General features: G+C 48.1%; 1 long non-coding RNA gene across 1 annotated transcript in view; it reads left to right on the plus strand.

The window, feature by feature from the left end:
- LOC103593194 overlaps positions 1 to 19,123 on the plus strand; it is a 22,999-nt gene extending 3,876 nt beyond the window's left edge. The window contains exons 2-3 of the long non-coding RNA XR_550721.1: positions 10,309 to 10,364; positions 18,551 to 19,123. This is a non-coding gene — a long non-coding RNA (uncharacterized LOC103593194). The remainder of the gene's footprint in view (positions 1 to 10,308; positions 10,365 to 18,550) is intronic.
- The last annotated feature ends 1,459 nt before the right edge of the window (positions 19,124 to 20,582 follow it).

Genomic DNA, 20,582 nt, shown 5'->3' on the forward strand with positions numbered 1-20,582 from the left:
AATGGTAGGTCAGGAATGCTTGCGCGCCCCCCCCCCCCCCCCCCCCCCCCCCCCCCAAACACACATTTGGGATTTTTTGTAACTAGGATTTGAGTGTGTTTGGGGGAGGGTGGTAGAGAATAGGAGGGAGTTAAGGAAGGGATTTGAGGATCTCTTATATTTGGAGGTCAAAGGACTGGCATTTCGAAAAAACAAATCGTGCTTCCACAGTTAATTATCAGGATAACTTGGGTTACACCCCCTAACTGATCTTCCTTTTGAGACCAAAAGTGGGCCAGGTACGGAGAGAGCTTGGTGAAGGGCAGGGCGTGTGTTGTCCCCATGGCAGGAGTAGCCTCTGGGGTGTGCTTGGCCGACCAGCCACCTTGCCTGGGTAGCTACTTTTCAAGTGTGCACTTGTACCCACAGATTTGGACAAGGACATTTTTAGGTCCCAGTGTTCTAACTTTCTTCATCCCTAGGTTTAGCCTGACATGTATATTCTATGCACATGAGGAGGCTGCCGGGAAGGAAGGCTGTACAGTTGGGATTGGAAATCCTTTCTAATCCCACATCTTCTTAGTCCACGATCTAATTCCTCCTCCTTCTAGTATTTTGGGAGAAGGTAGTGCCACAGCAGAGACGGTGGTCAAGGATTTCCTAATGTCCAGAAGGTAAGGCCCCTTTGTGGTCTAAGGCTTTGAGTACTTGGAAGAACATGAACATCTCCTCCTTTTCAGATTCCCAGAGAGAAGGAGATCCCCTGGAGCCGTGAGGGTCTGAGTGGCTCTCTCAGGTTCCTTTAAGGTGTTTTTAAATCCCCTGGAGTGGGAATTTGGGATTCTGAGCATTGTAAAGGAGAGCAGCAGAGAGCTGGGTCTGGCGTTTGCATGCCTCCCAACCCTATTTAGGCCCTACCTTCATTACTGATGCCATGTAGATGTTTTAAGAGGGCAGAGCCAGACCCTCAAATCCAAATCCAGGAACCAAAGGTATCCACACTAAAAGGGCGCTCCCTTTTTCTCTTCTCCCATAGAATCAGAGTTCTTCCACCACATTATAAGGACTCCTAGGCAATCCCTGTGAGAAGTGAGAGGGAGAATAGCTGGGAAGATGGCCACATCTCCCTGGAACACTCCTCACCAGCTGCTTCTGCAGGGGACTCCACATAGAAATAGCAGAACAGGGAGCAGATAACAGAAATCCAGAGTCCTGGTTCTGAGGTCACTTTGGCAGCATGGCCGTCTGGCCTCAGGAAGAATGGATAAGCAGTGTGGCACTGTGTTTAGGAGCTTGGGGGGTAGGTAGCTGTTAGGAGGGATCAGCCAAGGAAGCTAATGAATATCTTCCAGGTTCTTGTTGGGAAGCAGAGGAAGGAACTTAATGGCCTCTGGAAGTAATGGCTGCACTGAAGTCCCCTTCCCACGCCCTCTGACTATGTTCCTTCCTGGGAAATAATTCCAGCAGGCTTGTGCTTATCTGCAAGTCTAAAATAATTATGAATTATTAATTCATAATTAAGACCGTTGATCGTGACCATTGCTCTCTAGTGGACCTGTTTGTTTCCTTCTCCTCTGTGAGGCAGAAGGCAGCCTCTGTTTGCACCTGCCCTCTGTAACAAGCAAACTGAGGCCTGGCCCCTCATGAAGGCAGCCTTTGAACTTAGCCAAAATGTGGGATGATTGCCTCATTACCAGTCAAGTCATGTTGCACCTCACGGAGTATCTGTACTCAATGCAACCACCTCCCACTAATTTCAGATTTCAAAGTGCTGTGTAGGCTTGGCTCCTGGAGAGACAGAGTGGGACTAGGAATGATACTCTAACAGGGGAAGCAGCTTGGCCAAGCTCTGTGTGGAGACAGGAATTAAGGCCAGGTGGCAGGCTCCCAGGCATAATACCCAAGCAATCTGGGATCAGGAAGGGGCATTCTGCCTCCCCGACCCTAAGGAGATGCTGGCCTCCCTCAACCTTCTGGGGACCCCTGAATGCACACCTGATACCTTTTCCTGAGCTTCTTTCCTCCCGCCCAGCCCCCCTGTAGGGAGGCACAGACTTGAGGATGCACTCAGATGGTCAGCGGGATCTATCAGTTGTTTCACATCTGTAAAGACCTAGAGAGGGAGAAAATCACTCCTGTTCCATGACAAAGTTTCCATCTAAATCCCTGCCTTCACCTCACCTCCCTCAGCACTGAAATAGTTGTCTTCATTACCTCTTCCCACTTCTCCTGCTCTTTGGAAATGCAGGTGGGAGGGCAGGAGAGACAGCTCCCAACAGCTGCACCTAGAGAAAGAGACAGAAGTAGGAAATGGGGGGGGGGGGCAGTTCAAACCTGTTACTTCCCACAAGTATCTCTGTTCTTCAAACTCAGCTCAACACCCTAAACCCAGGGCTAAGGGAAGCCCTCTCTCCCCATTCCTCCAACTCTCTACTCTCTCTCAAGGAAAAGGAACCCTTCCTCCCTCCCTGAGGCCAGGGCTGCTCTAAAAACTGCTCTATGAACACTACCACTTTCCCTAGGACATTGGGGTCCCAACCCCCATGCATCTCTTCATGCCTACCAGAGGGAAGCCAGTGGCCCAGCCAGCACATCACCACTTCATGCCCCACCAGTGGGGTGGTCCACGTGTCATCTCAACTTCCATCCCCAAATGCATTTGCTCTTTCCCTGAGCCGCCTCAGCATCTCTTGGTTTCTCCCAAGCCAGGGGGAAGGTAGGAAGCCCAGCCAGAGGGTCCCCTGGAGCTGGCTAGTATGTTTTAATTTACTGTGTGCTGGTAAATGAAGAGACCTTGGGAAAAAAGGGAAGGAGCAACTGTGCCTGTCGTCCTCCCCCCGCGCCTCCTCTGGACATTGGCTTTCTCCATGAAACAGTGCACTGTTGTTCTTGGACAACCATTCCCCACCATTTCTGTTCGAAGGGTTTGAGTTTCACCCTCCGTTCACCCCCATTAATCACCCCAGTGGCTAAACATCACCCAGCCCCCTCTGGCCCTTTCTCTTCTTCTTGCCCTTAGTATTCATGGTGGGGCATTCCTCACTGCTGCATGCCTGACAAAGACCCCTCCTCCGACACAAGGTCCCTCCCCCTCTCCAGCTACCCAGTCCATGGTGGGCACTACTCACTGTTCCAGATGTTCTGACTGCCACCTCCCACTTCTGGACACCATTCCCCAGCTTTCTCCTCAGCCACTGCCCCATTCCCATGCACATTCCCACTCACCATACCTTCCTTCTATCCCCACACACCATTCCTTCCTCCATGCCCCACCTACGTGAAGCCCCTGTCTGCCTTTCTACACTTCTTGCCTCTTTTCTTTCCCTTCTCAAGATATTCCCTAAGCCCTTCAGAGGGTGACTTTGAAGCCCTTTCCTTCCAACCTTGAGAAACTGAGAGGCAGTGTAGCACAGTGGTTAAAAGCATGGGTTTTGGATTCAAATCCCAGACCTGACACTTGCTAGTTGTACAGCCATAGGCAAATTACTTCCCCTCACTGAGACATCTATAAAATGGACATATCCACTGACCTTATAGAGTTGTTGTGTAGATCAGATTAAATTTTATTTGCATGGATCCTAGCATTCAGCAGGAGCTTGATAAATGGTAGTTATTAATATTAGAAGCTTCTTGTGAAGAGAGAAAGGGATGCTCTTTGGATTCCAATGAAAGTGAAGGAATTGCCTCCTCCAGCACCTGAAAGAAACGGATAAAAATTACATAGTCTTGCAGATAAGCAGGGCCCATTTACTAGGAAGCCATACTCTTCTGTCAGCCTTAGAAGCTCTCAACTTGGCTATACATTGGAACCCATGGGGAGTTTTTTTAAATACCGATGCCTGGATCCCATCTCCAGAGATTCTACTTTGGTTGGCCTGGAATAGGGCTAGAGCACCTGGATTTTTAAAAACTCCCCAGGTGATGCTAATGTGCAGCCAGAGGTTGAAATGTGAGCCCTAGAAAGTGGTAAAAGTGGTAGGAGGAGGACTGCCACTTCTGCCAGAACAGGGAGAGGACACATACTCAGCTGAGAGCTTCTTCTCAACATGGGGCACCCCCCGCCCCACCAACCACATCGCTTCAGTGGGAAGAGGATGTCACTTAGGGTTAGCTTCTTTTGAGATCCCGGAATCTCAGAGACTCTCATCCTTTTCATTTTCTACAGCTGTTAGAATTTAGTAAGGGGCCACCCGAAGAGGAGACAGAGGAATAGACAGATTTACCTCTTAGAGGTCCCTCTCTCATCTGAAAAGCATGTGGTCCCCAGACCACCAGTAGCAAAGGCAGTTATTCCAGTAGTGGGAAAATTTGTAGTTACATAGTAAATGGAGTTTCTACCTGGTTGGTACAATAATAGGCCAAGCAATTAGGATACAAGTTTCCAGGATCTTTTCCTATATTTCCAAAAAGATAAATCACCCCCAGGAACAGAATCTGCATATTGTAATTAACTGATAAATATTTCATGCCTGGTTCAAACTTTCTCCTCTTCTATTTAATGACCACAAACTTTAGCACAGAGGAAACAGGCGAGTGGGGAGAGTGGGGGTTAGGGAGGGTGTTCTACATTGGCTTTGGAGAGGGAGAAACTGTCTTATTTGCTTCTTTATTTACTTTCCTCCCCAAGACATCCCCTAAGCCCTAAGAAAACATTGCTTACCTGGAGGAAATCAGTTCACAGATGGTAGAGGATGTGGCTTGGGCTGTTGGCCTCATCCCTTACCTTCCCCAGAAGAGGCAGATCTCAGGTGACACTGAGGGCCCTGGGAGCAGCAGGCTTTGGAGTCTGGGAGCCTAATGTTTGAATGTAAGCTCTATTCTGACACTTATTAACTGGATGGCTTTAGGCAATTTACTTAATTTATCTGAAACTCAGTTTCTTCATCTGTAAAACAGGCATAGCAATTTTTATCTTGTAGGATTGCCTGTGCCCGATAAGCTCTCAATCCATGATAAATATTATTGTCAACAGTAACAATTCATGATTAATAGTCACCCAATTTCACTGCACCCCTTCCTTTGCCCAATCCTGCCCCAGTGTTTAGGGCACCTAAACAATTGAGTGCTTACTGTGCGTATGGTGGATACCTTATCTCATTTAATCAATACAACAACCCTGAAGGGAGTATCTTATTATCCCTGCTTGTTATCTGTGTTTTGCAAATGAGGGAACAGGGGCATGTAGAGGTTAACTATCTTGCCTGGGGTCACACAGCTAAGTGGTTAAGAGCACAGGCTCTGTAGTCTGTGTAATTTGAAATTCGGGCTCTGCCATTTAATTAATAACTGTAAGATGCAGTGTAATCTCTCTAAAGCCTCAGTTTCCTCATCCATAAATTGGGAATATGAATGGTACTTCCCTGAAAGGTGGTGGTGAGGATGAAGTGAGAAATGCACATACAGGGTCTCACTCAGTCCTGTCACAAGTTAAGTGCCCAATAGATATGAGGCATCATCACCATCATCAGAGTCCCACTCAGCAACTCAGGGCCAAGATGTCTCCTGCTCCTTGGTGTTGTTTGGGATGTGAGTGTGTATGAGGTTTCTCCAGAGGCCACAGCACCGCTCTCTCATTAACTCCCCCCCTGGATACACACACTTCAGTATCCAGCACTTGGGAAAAAGGACACTAAGCAGATTATGACTCCATTTCGGGAATTAAATCAAAACTCAAGACTAACTCAATTTGGCTTCTGATGAGAGGGAAAGGTTAAAAGGAAGTGAGGAAGCGTCTGGGTGTGCTCTCAGAATTGTAATTGGTTCTGGACTCTCACCCCCAGCCCCCCACAGGGCCATGCCCAAGGGGGATCCCCTGGGGGTGGAGGAGTGAAGGAGCCTTAGAAGTCTGTCACCTGAGGGTGGGTGAGGGGTTGGGAAATTGTCCAGACATGTTTCTCCAAGGGGGCTCTTCCCTCACAACACCTCAGCCTAGCCCTGGATTGCAGCAGATCCCAAGACTGGATGGGGATGGGGGCTTAGACCGGTAGGTGGGCCTTAGCAGAGTGGAGAAAGTCCTGCTGGAGGCAGTCATCTCCCTGGAGAAATACTTGAGCTGATGTTCTTCTCTTTAAAGAGGTCTAAGCAGCACTGGTATTGCCATCTCCTATTTTCCACTATATTTACTAGCCTAAAAACATTATGACATGTGTACCTGTATAAACATATATTCTGTGTGTGAATAGCCACTCAGCTTTTATTCAGCCTCATACATTTAGCTCAGATTATTCTGAGCACTGTAAGCTAGAAGTAAGAATCGATTTCTACTTTAAGGGAGAGTGGTAATTTTTCTCAGTATTTTCTCCTGTGCTCCCAACACTCTCCATCCAGGCTTTAAAAGACCATTATTTCCCATTATACAGAAGGGGAAACTGAGGCTCAAGGAGATGAGTAGCTTGTTCAGAATTACGGATGCAGTGTGGACTAAGGAGTATTCCAGAACAGAAAGTAGTGTCTTGGAGGAGAAAGGGCAGGGAAAGCCCACACCTCGGCCCTAACCTGGAGCGGTCCGGCCTCCCCAAAGCCCAGTGAGTTGAGTGCCTGGCAGGCAGGCGCTGTGGAGGGAGGGACCCCTGGCTCGCCAAGCAGCGGGGCCTCGGGCGAGAGCGTCGCCAGCGCGTCCTCATTCTGCGATTACTGTCAGGGGACCATCCATCAGCGCCGCCCGGGACGCTCGGGCCAGACTGCCCGCCGCCCGCCCGGGTCTCTCCAGATCGCATTAGCGTGGGGCACGGGCGCGGCGCGGCACCGGCTGCTGAGGAAGGGGCGGGCTGGCCGCGCTCGGGCTGGGGCGGCGGGGGGCCGCTGCGGGGCACCCCTCAGGGGGTGGACGGGCTGAGCTTTAAGACCCCGCCTCTTCTTCCAGTCTCTCCCCTCGGGATCTAAGGTTGGTGTAGGGGGCGCTAGAATGAGCGAATGGGGTGGGGGGGCACAACACGGACCGCCCCAGGGAGGCAGGAATCACCAGAAGCAGAAGGAGAGGGAGAAACACCTGTGAAAGAGAAAGGGGAGCAAGTTGGCTGGGGAGGGGAGACACTGAGAAGCGGGGGGGCAGAGATGAGGGGTTAAGTGGGGGAGAAGGACTTAAAGGGGGAGGAAAAGAGAAGATGTGGAGGGAGAATTGGAAAGGAACAGATGAGACAAGGGAAATAGAAAACTATAGATTGTCAGGGGTGGAAAAAACCTTAGAGATAATCTACTACAATCCCCTCGTTTTACAGATAAAGAAACTGAGGCTCAGAGAGGGGAATCCCTTATCCAAAGACCCACTCCAGCTGCTGGCTGGGTCATCTCTTGGCCCCGAGGCTCATTTATTCATTCAGCCCGTGTCTTTTGAGCATCTGCTCTGCACTGGGCACTGCGGCTGCCGAAATGATGCGGGATCAATTTCTGCTCTCCAGAAGCTGCCGTCTTTGCTCAGGAGGTGGAAGGGCTGAGCATCCAGAGAAGCTCCCTAACCCCCAGTCAGGAGGGGTTCCCCGAACCCCACCTCTCCTGGCCACTGAACCCTCCTTGCCCTCTGCTGTTCTGCTTGTATCCTCACGGAGTGAGGACATTCCATGGAAGAAGCCCCCTCCTCCACTTACCATGGGACCACCCAGGATCTGAGACAGGTGCTTGAGAGTTTGGCCAATAGGCCAACAGGTTAGGCCCGAAAGCCAGGCCCTTATTTCCTGCTCAGTTTGTACTCTGGGGATAGACAAACCCCACAGGTTGCAGTGAGATCAGATCAAGTTGTGGTAAGCAGGATTGAGGCTGGATGTGAAGTACTTCCAGGTTCTGCAGTCTGGAACCATTTTTTTTGCTGGGGTTTCTTCCTTCCTTCCTTCCTTTCATTCTTTCTTTCTGGCATCTGGCTGATACAGGGGTCCAAACCTTTGACCTTGCTGTTATCAGCACCACACTCTCCCGAGTAAGCTAACCGGCCAGCCACAGTTACTTTAAAGCAGCTTTCCTTCCCCATGCATGGAGTTGGCACCATCTTCCGGGGAAGGACTTGTCTTCTTCAGTCAGATTCTCCAGTCAGCCCTGTGTGAGGCATTGTGTTGGACATGTTTGGAGTTCCAGATACCTGGTCCCTGTCTGTATTAGTCCATTTTCTGTTGCATATAACAGAATACCTGAAACTAGGTAAAGAAAACAAAATTTATTTATTATAGTTTTAGAGGCTGGGAATTCCAAGGTCCAGGGAACATATCTGGTGAGGGCCTTCTTCTTCGTGGGAACCCTACAGAGTCCTGTGGTGACCAGGGTATCACATGGTGAGAACAGCATGAGCAAGAGTTAACATGCTCACTTGCTCTCCTTATTTTTGTTTCTTTGTTTTGTTTTGAGGCTGGCTGGCAAGGGGATCCAAACCCTTGACCTTGGTGTTGTAATGCTGACCTCTAACCAACTGAGCTAACTGGCCAGCCCTGCACTCATCAAACCATCTGTGCCCCTCCTGTGTCTAAACCATTAACATTACTCCATGAATGGATTAATCCATTCACGAGAGCCTAGTCTTCATGAACCGATCACCTCTTAAAGGCCCCACCTTTCAGAGTTCCTGCTCTCTTATCACTGTTACAATGGGGACCAAATCCCCAACACATGAACTTTGGGGGGACACATTCAACCCATAGCACTGTCTATGAGTTGGTGCTGTAGTCATGGATGAACTGACATGTCTTTGGTGCCCTCCACAGTCATTGCCAGCTCTGCAATATCATGAATCCCTGAATCCTTTGTAACTCCCGGGTCATCTCATCCTTCCTCCTTCTTCTGGGAAGACCACGTCTGAGTGAATCCATCAAATCTCCACAACCTCTCTCCTTAAACCCCTTCCCTGACAATCAGGAAGTGCCTCCTTCCTAAATCTGATCCTTCCTTGCCACTATGGTCTGTCATTAGGATTTTGTCATGGGATTTTGTCACGACCAGGATTGAAGCAGCATGTTTTTTCTACAAACACTCCTCCCTCCCAGTGATGCTCACCAAGTCCTCAGTGGTCAGGCTGGGAGTGGAGAACTGCCAAGAGCTCTGGAAATGTCCCTTTCCTCTATGCGTATCTATCTGAGGTGGTGGTAGGTGTTTTAAAGAAGGGGCTGTCTTTCCTCCATAGCCCAGCCTTCATTTGGTGGGAGGCAAATGTGAGTTTCCAATCCCAGAATCTTAGCTCTGTACCAATCCTCAGAGAAGCACGGGACTCAGGAAAGGAGAGAAATGAGCAGAGCTGAGATATGGACAGATTCCATTTCCCACCCCCTCATTCCAGCCCCAACTCTTTGGGATGAGGTCCCCAGAGAACAAGACAGGTGGACACTCCTGAAGTTCCAGACTAAAGCCACATAGACAAATTTCAGCATTATTTCTACTTGCAGGCAAACTGATGCCTTCAAGATCTAACCAAATGGGAAAGCTGGTCCCTGCAGTCCCTGACACTTCTTCCAGAGCAGGATGTTAGCTTCATCCCAGGAGCAGTTGTAGTAGTTGAGAAGTTGGGAGTAGACTGTGAAGCAATTCCTCCAAGGGCATGCCAGATGATGGGGTTGGAGTGCCCAGCCAGAAAAGCATCCGAAGAAGGAGGCCTTGGCAATAACTCTGTCTGTCTCTGTACTAGCTTCACATACACTGACTCATGTGATCCTCAGTGCCGAGTTCAGCACCTGGCACAGAACACATGCTTGTTGTACAAATGAATGAATGAAGAGCCGTGAGAGGAAGGTCAGGATCCTCAATTATAGATGAAGAAACAGAAGCACAGAAAGGTTAAATGATTTGCTCAAAGTCACATGTCTCATCAGGAACAGGGTCAAGTTTTAGTGGAGAGCCACTTTGGTGGTGGAGGATGGTGGAGAGCAGGGAGGCAGGAAGGGAGGGAATTAAACTATCAAATACCACACCGGGGGACAGAAGAGAGCTCTGTAAAAGAGATGATTCCCTCAGAAAGATGGCATTTAAGATAACGCAGCTTTTAAAACAATTCATTGAAGTTAATGTGTAGCATATACACAGTTCTGCAAAAAACATGAAGAGGTCAATGGGTAGACCCAGTCATTGAAGACCAGAAGAGAAAGTCAACACTGAGATTCTGGACATGTAACCCTCAGACTTTCGATAGTCTTAAATGCTTTGTGACATCAGCCTGGCCATGCCCCTCTCTGAACCTCCAGAGAATGGAGATACCTGATGAGGAGGGGGGTGCACATGGGCAAGAAGGGCCAGGTCATTGTCCTCAGGCTAACAGTTACAGGCATCAAGTTCCCACTAATGTGAATCTTTTCTTTGTTGTTATTACTGTTGTTGTTGCTTTTGTCTGATTGTAATTATTTTATTTTATTTTTTGAATAGGAAATGCATGTGTATGGTTCAAAACTCAAAAGGCATCAAAAGTTATACAATGACAAGTAAGTCTCCCTCCTATCCTCAGAACTCCCAGACCACCCAGGTCCTCTCTCCATTATAATCACAGTACACCCCTCCAAAGATATTTTCTGCTTCTCCTGGCTTGTACCCTGAAGTCACCACAAACTGAGTCAAGCATTGATGTTTTGGGGAGAGATAGTAAAGGGACACACCTGGACTGGTGGGGCTTTGGAGTGCTAGATACTCTCGATTTCCCCTTTCCACTCTGGTAAGATGCAGAAATGCGAGTGCAAGAGAGAAGGCAAATGGGTGCATGCTGTAGGAGCTCAGAGGCCTTGCAGGTGAGAGGGTGGTGTCGGGAGCCAGGCAGCAGCAGGAACCCTCTCCAGGGCTCTAGTCCCCCACACTCCCACACCAGAGCCTTGCAGACCCACAGGGCCCTCTGTGTTATCCTGGCTGAGGTATGTACTCAGTTGGGTCCTGCTCAAGTTTTCCATAGAACAAGGCCCCATGCCTTCCCTCTACTACCTGTTGCATTGTTGGGAGGTCTTTTTTGTTGTCTAACTCCAGTTCCTTCTACTTTAGGTGCAGCCATGGCTTTATATTCTGCCCTCAGTGGAGATGGAACATCCTCTTTGAGATGATAGCCATTGGTGACTTGGTTTCCTCCTCTCACTTGCATACACAATCTTCCTTCAGATCCTTTAATCCCACCTTGATCATTTTTCCAGACTTAGAAGATACGTGCCTGCTCTGCTCTCTTTCAGCTACCCTCCTCCCACCTTGAAGGCTTCTGAATTCCCAGTCTACCCCCCATTTCCAAACATGTCATTCTTGCCCTGCACATCCCTAGGTATTATTATGCCAGAGTATATTTTGGCCATGAAGTTGGTGAAGTCCCAACCTAAAGCCAAGTCCTCCACTATATTCAGGGGGCAAATCCAGACTAGTCCCTTTGCCAACTGAGTCTCCCGAGTTTTGGTGATGGCCTGGCCCAACTCTTGCACTGTGCCCATCACTCTGACTCTCAGATTCTAATACAAGGCCTGCCGTGAGATAAGTCATAAGTTAACCCCAAGCCAGGTTGCCCCCACCCCCCCTTCCCTCCAAACCCTGCCCTGGCTAACCTCATCCTTTGCATTTACTCATTAAGCAACTGTTATTGAGAACTGTTGCAGCTTCTTGGAATACATTGGTGAGCAAAACAGAGAAAGACGCCTGCTTGTGTGGAGCTTACATTCTAGCAGGGAGAGACAGATAATGAACAATATACTTACTAAATAAGTAAATTATATCATATATTAGAAACTAATCATTGTTACAGAAAAAAAAAATAGATCAAGGAAAGGGATCAGGAAGGAGGGCAAGTCTTAGATCTCAAATATGGTAGTCAAAGAGGTCTCATTGAGAACAGAATATTTGAACAAAGATTTAGAGATGAGAGAGTAAGCCCCACAGATATACTGGCAAGAGTATTCCAAGTAGAGAGAACAGCCAGTGTAAAGGCCCTGAGGCAGAAGCATGCATGGCAAGTTTGTGAAACCTGGAGGCCAGTGTGGCTGGAGGGGGTGACATCAGAGAGGTAATGAGGTGGATAGTGTAGGGCCTTGCAGGCTAACTTAAGGACTTTGCTTTTCACTCTGAGTGAAATGGGGAGGAGAGACATGACTGAAGGTTTTAAGTGATTCTTCTGTCTTTCGTATTGAGAATAAATTGCAGGGGGGCTAGAGAAGAAGCAGGGAGACTTGTTGAAAGGTTACTGCATGAATCCAAGTGAGAGATGAGTGGCTTGGGCCAGGGTGGCAGCAGGGGATGTGATGAGAAGAGCCGGATTCCGAATTTGGTGAACGTTTCCTCTCCCTTTGCTTCCATCCTTTTGCTCTCTTCACTTTCTTTCTTCTTTTCTAGGTTGTGTGTTTTCTCAATTCCTGTCCCCAGGATCTGCCCCAACACCCAGGGCAGGGCCCCATGCAAAGGGCAGACAAGCCCCTGTGCTGCCTGGGAACCGGCTGACAAAGCAGCGCAGCCTCGCAGCTCCCAAGTCACAGGCTCCCTGAGCCAAGGGGAGGAGGCTGCTGTCTCTAAAGAGGATGTGATGGACAGTTATTGAAGGCGCTCAGCTGGGGGCTCCACTCTAGTCTTAATCTGAGCCGCCCTCGAGGAAATCATAACCAGCTCTTAAAAACATGTTAAGACCAAAGCTGGCGTGTGCGTTTGAGCAGAGCTTCAGACAGCTACTTAACACTGGGGGCCTCCGGGCCTTTGATTCCTCCACTGCTCGCCTTGCCCTCTCCCCCCATCTGCCTGGTGTTTACCGGCCAAGACGTTGTTTAAATCACACTCATTTCCTATAAACATTTCACTTGAAATGCCATCTGCTGCTCCAGAAATTCATCTATCACCAGCTTGTGGGTCCACTTGGGGAACCTTGGGGTGATGGCTCCCCAGTTCTCCCCCCATCCCCCAGCATCCCTCCTCCCCTGCCCCACATTCTCAGGTTTCACTCATAAGAACTACTTCCCTTCAGTATAACAGGGCACTTAGTGCCAGGATTATTTATAACACTGAGATGGCAACAGGCTATGGGGAGCAGCCCAGCCCATAGACACTTTCTCTTTCAAAGCTCTATAAATGGATACTGGATGACTGTTTTCCACCTGGTGCCTAGGCCTCCTCTGTGTTTCCTGCTGACTTCAGGGGGACATGGGAGGATGTGGGAACAGGGGTCTGGGCCAGTTCAAGGCTGTCTTCAGAGCCAGGCCCCAAATAAAGTGACCCCCTCACTGTACCTCTATTCTCTGGCCAGGCATTCCTCCCCTGCCTCGGGTGAGCTCTCTTCTTGGAAATGATCTGCTCTTGGGACTAGTTCTCAAGCAGGGAGACCGCTGCCTCCCCAGGAAAGCCAGTATCATTCTCCTATTACAGTGGCAAAGCTAGGAAGTCATCTGATGTGGATTGGAATGGGGGTCGGGAGATTCTAGGAAGTTCTCCAGAGGAAAGGTTTTAATTGTCTCAACTCAGTCTAGAGCGAAGGCAGGGGAGTAGATGAATTCACGTCCTGAGGACTTCTTACCACCGTCTTCCACCCAGCCATAGCCATTAACTCGTACTAATCCAAAGGCTTTGCTGGTGTCTGGGAGGATCTCAACCTGTGTTTTAGCTCTTCTCCCGATCTCATTTCTTCGACCAGTGTCACATAAAAAAAAGACTTTCCAGACCTCCTACTCCTTCCCAAAGGCCTGGTCCAACTCCTCCCCAGACACCTCCACCTCCTTCCTTCTACACCTGAGCCACTCACTACACTGGGGAGGCTCCTAGGTGAGCTCCCAAGAGAGTCCAGGTGAGAGGCTACAAGAAGGTGGGGAGGGATCAGGGTCAAACACAAGGTAGAGCAGGCAGGGGAGGCAGTCCTGGTCTTTGGGGGTCAAGTAATGCTCCTTTATAAGCCAAATGAAGAAAAAAAGTTCTAAGGGGAGCATATGACTCCATAAAATAAAGGGACATAATTGGGAGCGATATCTAATTTATCTATTGAATGCCTCCTACGTACTCTTTTATCACTTAGATGGACAGAATATAATTGGTGTGCTGAACGCCATCAATCTCAGGGCCTGGGCTTCCTGTGCTGGCTACACCTATTACTGTCAGATTATGACACTGTAATACCAAGATCAATGACATTTTAAATGTGCTCCAGTTATGGGCAATTGCTGACAATAAAAACAGTGACAAATTGATGAAACTTGGGCAGCGATGATCTGGTGTCAAAAATAAGCCATAAATAATCTGCTTTCCAAACTAGGAGAGGTGCCTGGGACACCAATTTAGGGGGAAAAGGCCCAGGGAGAGGCTAACCTAGCCCACCCACGGCCTCTTGGCCACTCAGGGGGCTCACCTGCTTTGGAAAACTCCCTCTAGGCTCTGCAAGGCCCCAACAGGAAGATGGACAGTCAGTCTTTGGTCAAGACCTAGGGTCCCTTTGGAGAGAATCCCCATCTCTTAGACTTTGGGAAGTGTCTGGTGTGTGGCTACCAAGGTGGGGACACACATGTTCACTGAGACACTGGTGGGTGGTCTTTTGAGGTCCTGCCCACACTGAGGAATTAGGGCAGACTGGCTAAGTCACAGAATAAAACTTAGCCAACGTTAAAGCTGGGAGAGATCTTGAGAATCTCTCTTCATGGAGGGTCATGCTCTGTTCTCCAAACTGGCTTAGCAGAAGGACCTGGATCTTCCCTTCCCCTGTCTAAACCTGCTCCAGGCTGAACTTCCTCTCTACCCATTGAAGGAACTCTAGGCAGAACTATTGGGGGGGTACATGAAAGTGGAACTTCTCCAGCTCCTTATTTTTAAGGGATTGTCTTACATTGTAGGATTGCTCCCACACATTTCTGTCATTTTAATAACCACAATTTCTTAATATGGGTAGTACTGCCAGTACTACTGTTACAAGGGTCACTATGATTGGGAAGAATTTGCTGAGCGACTACTACATGCCAAACCGTTCCAGGTGTTTCACATATATATTTTTTTTAATACCCGGAGCAGCCCTGTAAGGTGGATATTATTTTTCACATTTTGGAAGTGAGGAAACGAGAGATTAGAGCCTTAGCCACTTGCCTAAAATGACACAGCTGGTAAGCAGTGGAGCAAGAAAGGAACCTCGGATGTTGACTCAACACTCATCTTTTTTCTTTTTCTTTCTTTCTTTTCTTTCTTTTTTTTTTTTTTTTGTCTTTTTCATGACCGGGAAGGGGATCACAACCCTTGGCATGGTGTCGTCCACAACGCGCTCAGCCAGTGAGTGCTCCGGCCAGTCCTATATAGGATCCGAACCCACGGAGGGAGCCGCACTCTCCCGAGAGCACCACGGGCTTGGCCCACACTCATCTTTTTTCCACTGTCCCTTTTACAACCTTTTCTATCCAGTTTTGTAGATAATGATCCAGGGGCTAAGGGGATCCCTCAAGAACCTATAGCTAGTCAGGGGCAGAACTACACCTAAACCTAGCTTTTCTGACTCTTGCTACATTACACTCATGCTCTTTCAAGATGTACCACAGCAGTCTCTTTCCCCGGGAGGCCACTGCTCACTCAGCCAGGTGTTCCAGCCTTGGCCTCCAAGAGGCAGCAATGAGGCCACAGTCTGCTTAGGAGCCAAGCAGACAGGCGTTTGAATCCTCACTCTGCTTCTTTACAGCTCTGTGACCTTAGGCAAGCTACTTCACCTCTCTGAGCTTCGGGTGATTGTGATAATTTAAATGACATAATGCTTGTAAAAGCATCTGGCATACAGCCTGGCATCTAGTAAGTGCTTACTAAGTGGTAGCATTTAGAGATATAACCTGGGTCAGTGGTAGGGAAATTTGACAAATTAAAAAATCAACAGAAGAGAAGGGACTTATTTGGGGTGGCTACATACTCAAAATTTGGTGAGGCCTTGCACCTCTCACCTGTGTGCAAGTGTCCTGGGGCCACAATGCAGTGGCTGCATGCTGGGGGTGTCACAGGATACACAAGAAGCCTCTCTGAAGACCACAGAAATTTTTTGATGGCAAATAGTTTAAATCATCATTTTAGTATTAAAATGCACAAAATGTATTATGTAATGAAATGTAAAGTTTGAACAATTTTAAAGCTAAAACTTAAGACCCCCCCAGAATTTGGTCCCATTTTCCTATTAATAAATTAATTCCAGTTTTATATAATGTAAATAATGAGTATACTGCATCCTGTTCTTTTATTTATTTATTTTTTTGGCAGCTGGCCAGTCTGGGGATCTGAACCCTTGATCCTGGTGTTATAACACTGTGCTCTAACCAGCCGAGCTAGTAGCCAGCCCCTACTCGTTAATTAAACTTTTTTTTTTTTAAAAAAAAGAAAGAATTTGGTCCTTGCTGATGGCCCTTCAGGCTAAACCCCAGACTGCTGAAGTAAAAGTTCATTGTCTTCTCCATCACATCAAAGGGACTTAGGCAGAAAAGTTTGAAAAGCCCCATGTCAGGGACAGAGCCTGGATAAGAGCCAGGATTTCTGACTTCTTCACTCTTTAAAAGAGCAAAACAAACAAATAACAATTCTATTTCTACCTTCCCACTGTTTCACCTTCACATTTATCATTAGAACATGAAATATTCATTGTAAATTTATGATGCTTATTTCTGATTCCTTCTTGATTAATAATTACTAGCTGAACCACTAATCACCAACCAAGTGAATAGTCACACTTTATAGAAAGCTACAAAGCAGAACACTTAAAATTAGTTGGATTCTTAAGGAAAACCCAAAATCTGCCTGTGACTTAGATGCTTTTAAGTTTTATAACTATGAAGGGAATCTGACCATCCAGGCCTTGCTTCTCGTGGTTCTCTCTTTCCAGTACCTTCACTCTAATCCTCTGCAGGTGCCCTCTGTGGGTTCAGCCCTGGCACTGCCCAGGGATCAAGGCTTCCCTTCCTGTTTTTAAAGGACCCTGCAGTGGCTCTTGACTCATGAGAACATCCACAGGACACACACCTAACTGGGGCTGTGTTACCTAACTCAGCAGCATGTACCACCGTGGCCCAACATTCCTAGTTCCTGATCTCTCTAAAGATACATTTTTTTTTTTTGACCGGTAAGGGGATTGCGACCCTCGACACGGTGTTGTCCACACCACACTCAGCCAGTGAGCGCACCGGCCATCCCTATATAGGATCCGAACCCGCGGCCTCAGCACTACCAGCGCCGCACTCTCCCGAGTGAGCCACAGGGCTGGCCCTACATTTTCTTTTTAATAGTACATGTGATATATGTTAATTGTAGAGAAATTAACAGTGCATACAGGTGGAACAGGTGGAAAGGTGGAAAAAAAGTCCCAGTAGTTTCCTTGCTGAGGAAGAACCCTGGTTAGCAGAGCAAGTCACATGACTCTGTGGACTGTGTCAAGTCTACACCTGTTCACAGGTCTACAGAGTCTACATAGTCTGATTCTCTGATGATTTAGAGCTCTGCTCAGTGTGGGGGTTAAGGGAAGTGATATTCTGCAGGGTGTATTGCTCTGATTAAAGTTAGAAGCCTGCCCAAGATCAAGGTGGGGTGCGGGGACTGATCACAGCCTAGTTTGAGGATCATTAGTTTGGTCCTTTGGTGACTCTGGGGGATGCATCCGGAGGACAAGGATGCTTTCCTGTAGATCCCACCACACTTTAAAATAGTAGGCTCATGGAAAGGTGATCTGAAGATTTTCCCCTCCACCTACTTCACTGCTTCACCATATTTAAAATTACTTGAATAAAGAACAAGTCTGAATTGCAAGTCCTCCTAGGAAAGAGAACCAAGTGACTTAGATCCATGACAGCTCCATTTCTGACAGGAAGGCAGGCCTTCCTATGACAGATCAAACAAAACCAAAGTAACCCTTCTGTTCCTCCCAGACAGGGGTGGGGGGTAGGGGGGTGGGAAAAGCATTCCTGCCCCAGAACCCAGGGATGAAGTAGGGAAATGACACTTAACCATAGCCAGGACTCAAAGAACTCTCTTTGAGAGACCAATCTATTGAGGGCTGAGGTGATGGGCTAGAAAGAGGGACAAAGACAGAGAAGAACAGAGCTGTGAGCATCTAGACTCAGTTCAGGAAGTCAGTGCTGGGGGTGATAGGAAAGATGGGGCAGGCTTCTGGGGGAGTGGAATGTAGCAGAGAAGGAGAAGAACTAGACTGAGTGGAGACACAAGGCAGGAGACTGTTTATAGGTGAATTAGCAGCAGAGGGTGGGTGACAGCTGGGCCTGGGGCAGGGGGTGTCAGGGAAGGAAGGGGTGGCAGTGGCTTTGAGGGAGATCCTTGCAGCAGGCAACCTTTTGAGGTGAAGGGCCAGAGCTCCAGGTCTGAAGAGTAGAAAAGCAGGTTATGTTTCACATCCTTCCCTGAGTAGAGAGATTGGATTTGGTCAAGAATAAGTCCCTAGAGAGCAATTATGAGCACCCCGCCTGTCCGTCTTGTTGATGAATATGGAGTGCAGCAAAGGTGGAAGTGTGGGCGTCTGACAAGGTCTTTATGATTCTAGAATCACTTATTATGCCTTCTTCCTCCTCCTCTGCCTTGGCTAATGGGCTGTCGGCACCCGCCGCACAAAGGGCAACAGACACTCACTGTGGGGAATGCAGAAGCTGGGCCCTGCCTGCTGGCCTTCTCGGGAAACAGGTTTTGTATTTGGTTTGTTTTTCAACCATCTCTTTGCCCCCAGCAGGACTAAACCTTTCCTGCTTTGCAATCTCTGGGTCCTTTCAAGTCCTTTGTAGCCTTCAACAGCGACCTGCTACAGGATTTTCAGCCCCGAGGACTGGAAGTCTGGTCTGCAGCTTCTTTCCTTCTGGACCACAAAGAGGGCTTCTGGATTCATCTTTCCCTGCAATCCAGCTTCTCCTCCTGGGACCCCCATCTTGGAGACCGAGATCACCATCCAGCTACTCACATTGTCTAGGAATCTGGGAGTCATCCTGAATCACTCTGCCCTTATCAGCTTCTCTTAGTCAACAAACTTTTATTTGGTTTCTCCAGCAAACAGCCAGCCCCTGTTCATGGTGCCGAAGACAGAATGTACAAAACAAATCCCTGCCCTCACGGGCTTGCCATCAGAGACCTATGTTGTGGATTATCCTACTGAACATCTATTACTCTGTCCCCTCCTTCCCACTGTCATCATCGTTGGTCCTCCTGTCACCTGGAATCCTCTGCTTGGTAACCAGTATGATCTTACAAACCCAGTTCTATCCTTGCCTGCATTTTGCCAAAAATCTCAAATAAAGACTTTTTAAAAATATGGAGTAAAAATGTAAAGTAGCTAATTCTATCATAACAGTTGGGCAGTTTGAAACTCAAGAGCAAAGTTGACATAGTGTTAACAGTAGCTTAACAAAGCTTATGTCTGCGTAGTGGGTACAAGAGTGTTATGTTACTCTATTTTCTATATTGTGAAAAAACTTGTCAAAATTTAAACCATAAAACCCTCAGGGGTCCCTCACTGTCCCCACCCCTTAGTTAGCCTGGCATACTATGGGCCCTTTATAAGCTTGTGCTAACCTCCTCAGCAGCTTCATCTCTACACTGAGGGATCTGCAGTTCCCCGGGTGCTCCTGCCTCTGGGACTTTGCCCAAGCTGTTCTCTTCCCCTGAATGCCCTTTTCTGCTTTGTACTTCACTCCTGCCCTTATAGATGCAGCTCCAGGGAAGTGGCGTGGGTGGAGGTAGGATGGCTGGTGCAGTGAGATGGTTAGGACTAGGGACGTAGAAACATTTCTGGGGAGGGCAATTCTTTCTCTTCCTGATTTATATTCAGCTGCAGCTAGAGAGACAGATCACTTGCTTTTTTAATTTAAAATCTGGTTTGTTTCAAAACTGTTATCAGTGAGGAGAGGGTGGAAAGAGTAAGACCCTCCACAGTGCCCTCCTGCCCCCCCAGCCTCTCCAAATAGCCTAGCCCTGAGGCAGAAGCTTCCTAGCAGAATATGGAAAACTGATAACCTCATTCTCTTGTCTGGCTCTGTTAGGATTATCGTCTGGATTTTCCTGCTGGTGTTGGAAGAGCTGCTTTAGTGCAGGCCAGTGCCATCCTGTGACTAGAGGAAAGCTCAGCCTGGGCCTGATTTGGCTACAAGCTCCTGGTGGGATGCTGAACAGGCCCACAAACTCAGGGCCTACCTAGAGTACCACCTCATGCCACCCTGCAACTGATTTCCATGCACCCTTTGAGGCAGATTTGGGGGTGCGTCTTCTACAACATCCGCATGTCCCCTTTCACAGACTAGGACAGATGCCCCTCATATGTGCTTCCTCCCCCTCATGGTAACTGTCCTTTCCCCTTCGTAGCACTCATCACTGTGAATTATAACCGCCTGTTATGTGCCTGTCTTCTGTACCTGAGGGGGCAGAGACTGGGTCTGTCTTGTTCACAGTTGCCTCTCTAGCACATGCAACTCTGCTTGGCTCATAGTGAGTGCTCAATTCTACTTTTGTTTTTGATCAAATGATGGAATGAATGAGTGAACTGCCTCCCCCACTAGACTATGAGCATCTTGTTGACAGGGGCTATGCCTTGATCATTTCTGGATCTTTAGTGCCTTATATAATGCTTGCCACATTGAGTAGGTACTCAATAAAATGTTTCTTGTCTTGAGTAAATGGACCTCGGTTTCTCCCCTTATAATCTGGGTGAGGGGGAGAGAATCTTTGCTTCTCTCTCCTCTCTCCGCCAACCATATCACGATTGGTGGTTGATGCTG

This window comes from Galeopterus variegatus, unplaced genomic scaffold, assembly GCF_000696425.1.
Source record: "Galeopterus variegatus unplaced genomic scaffold, G_variegatus-3.0.2 Scaffold60, whole genome shotgun sequence".
Classification (NCBI taxonomy): domain Eukaryota; kingdom Metazoa; phylum Chordata; class Mammalia; order Dermoptera; family Cynocephalidae; genus Galeopterus; species Galeopterus variegatus.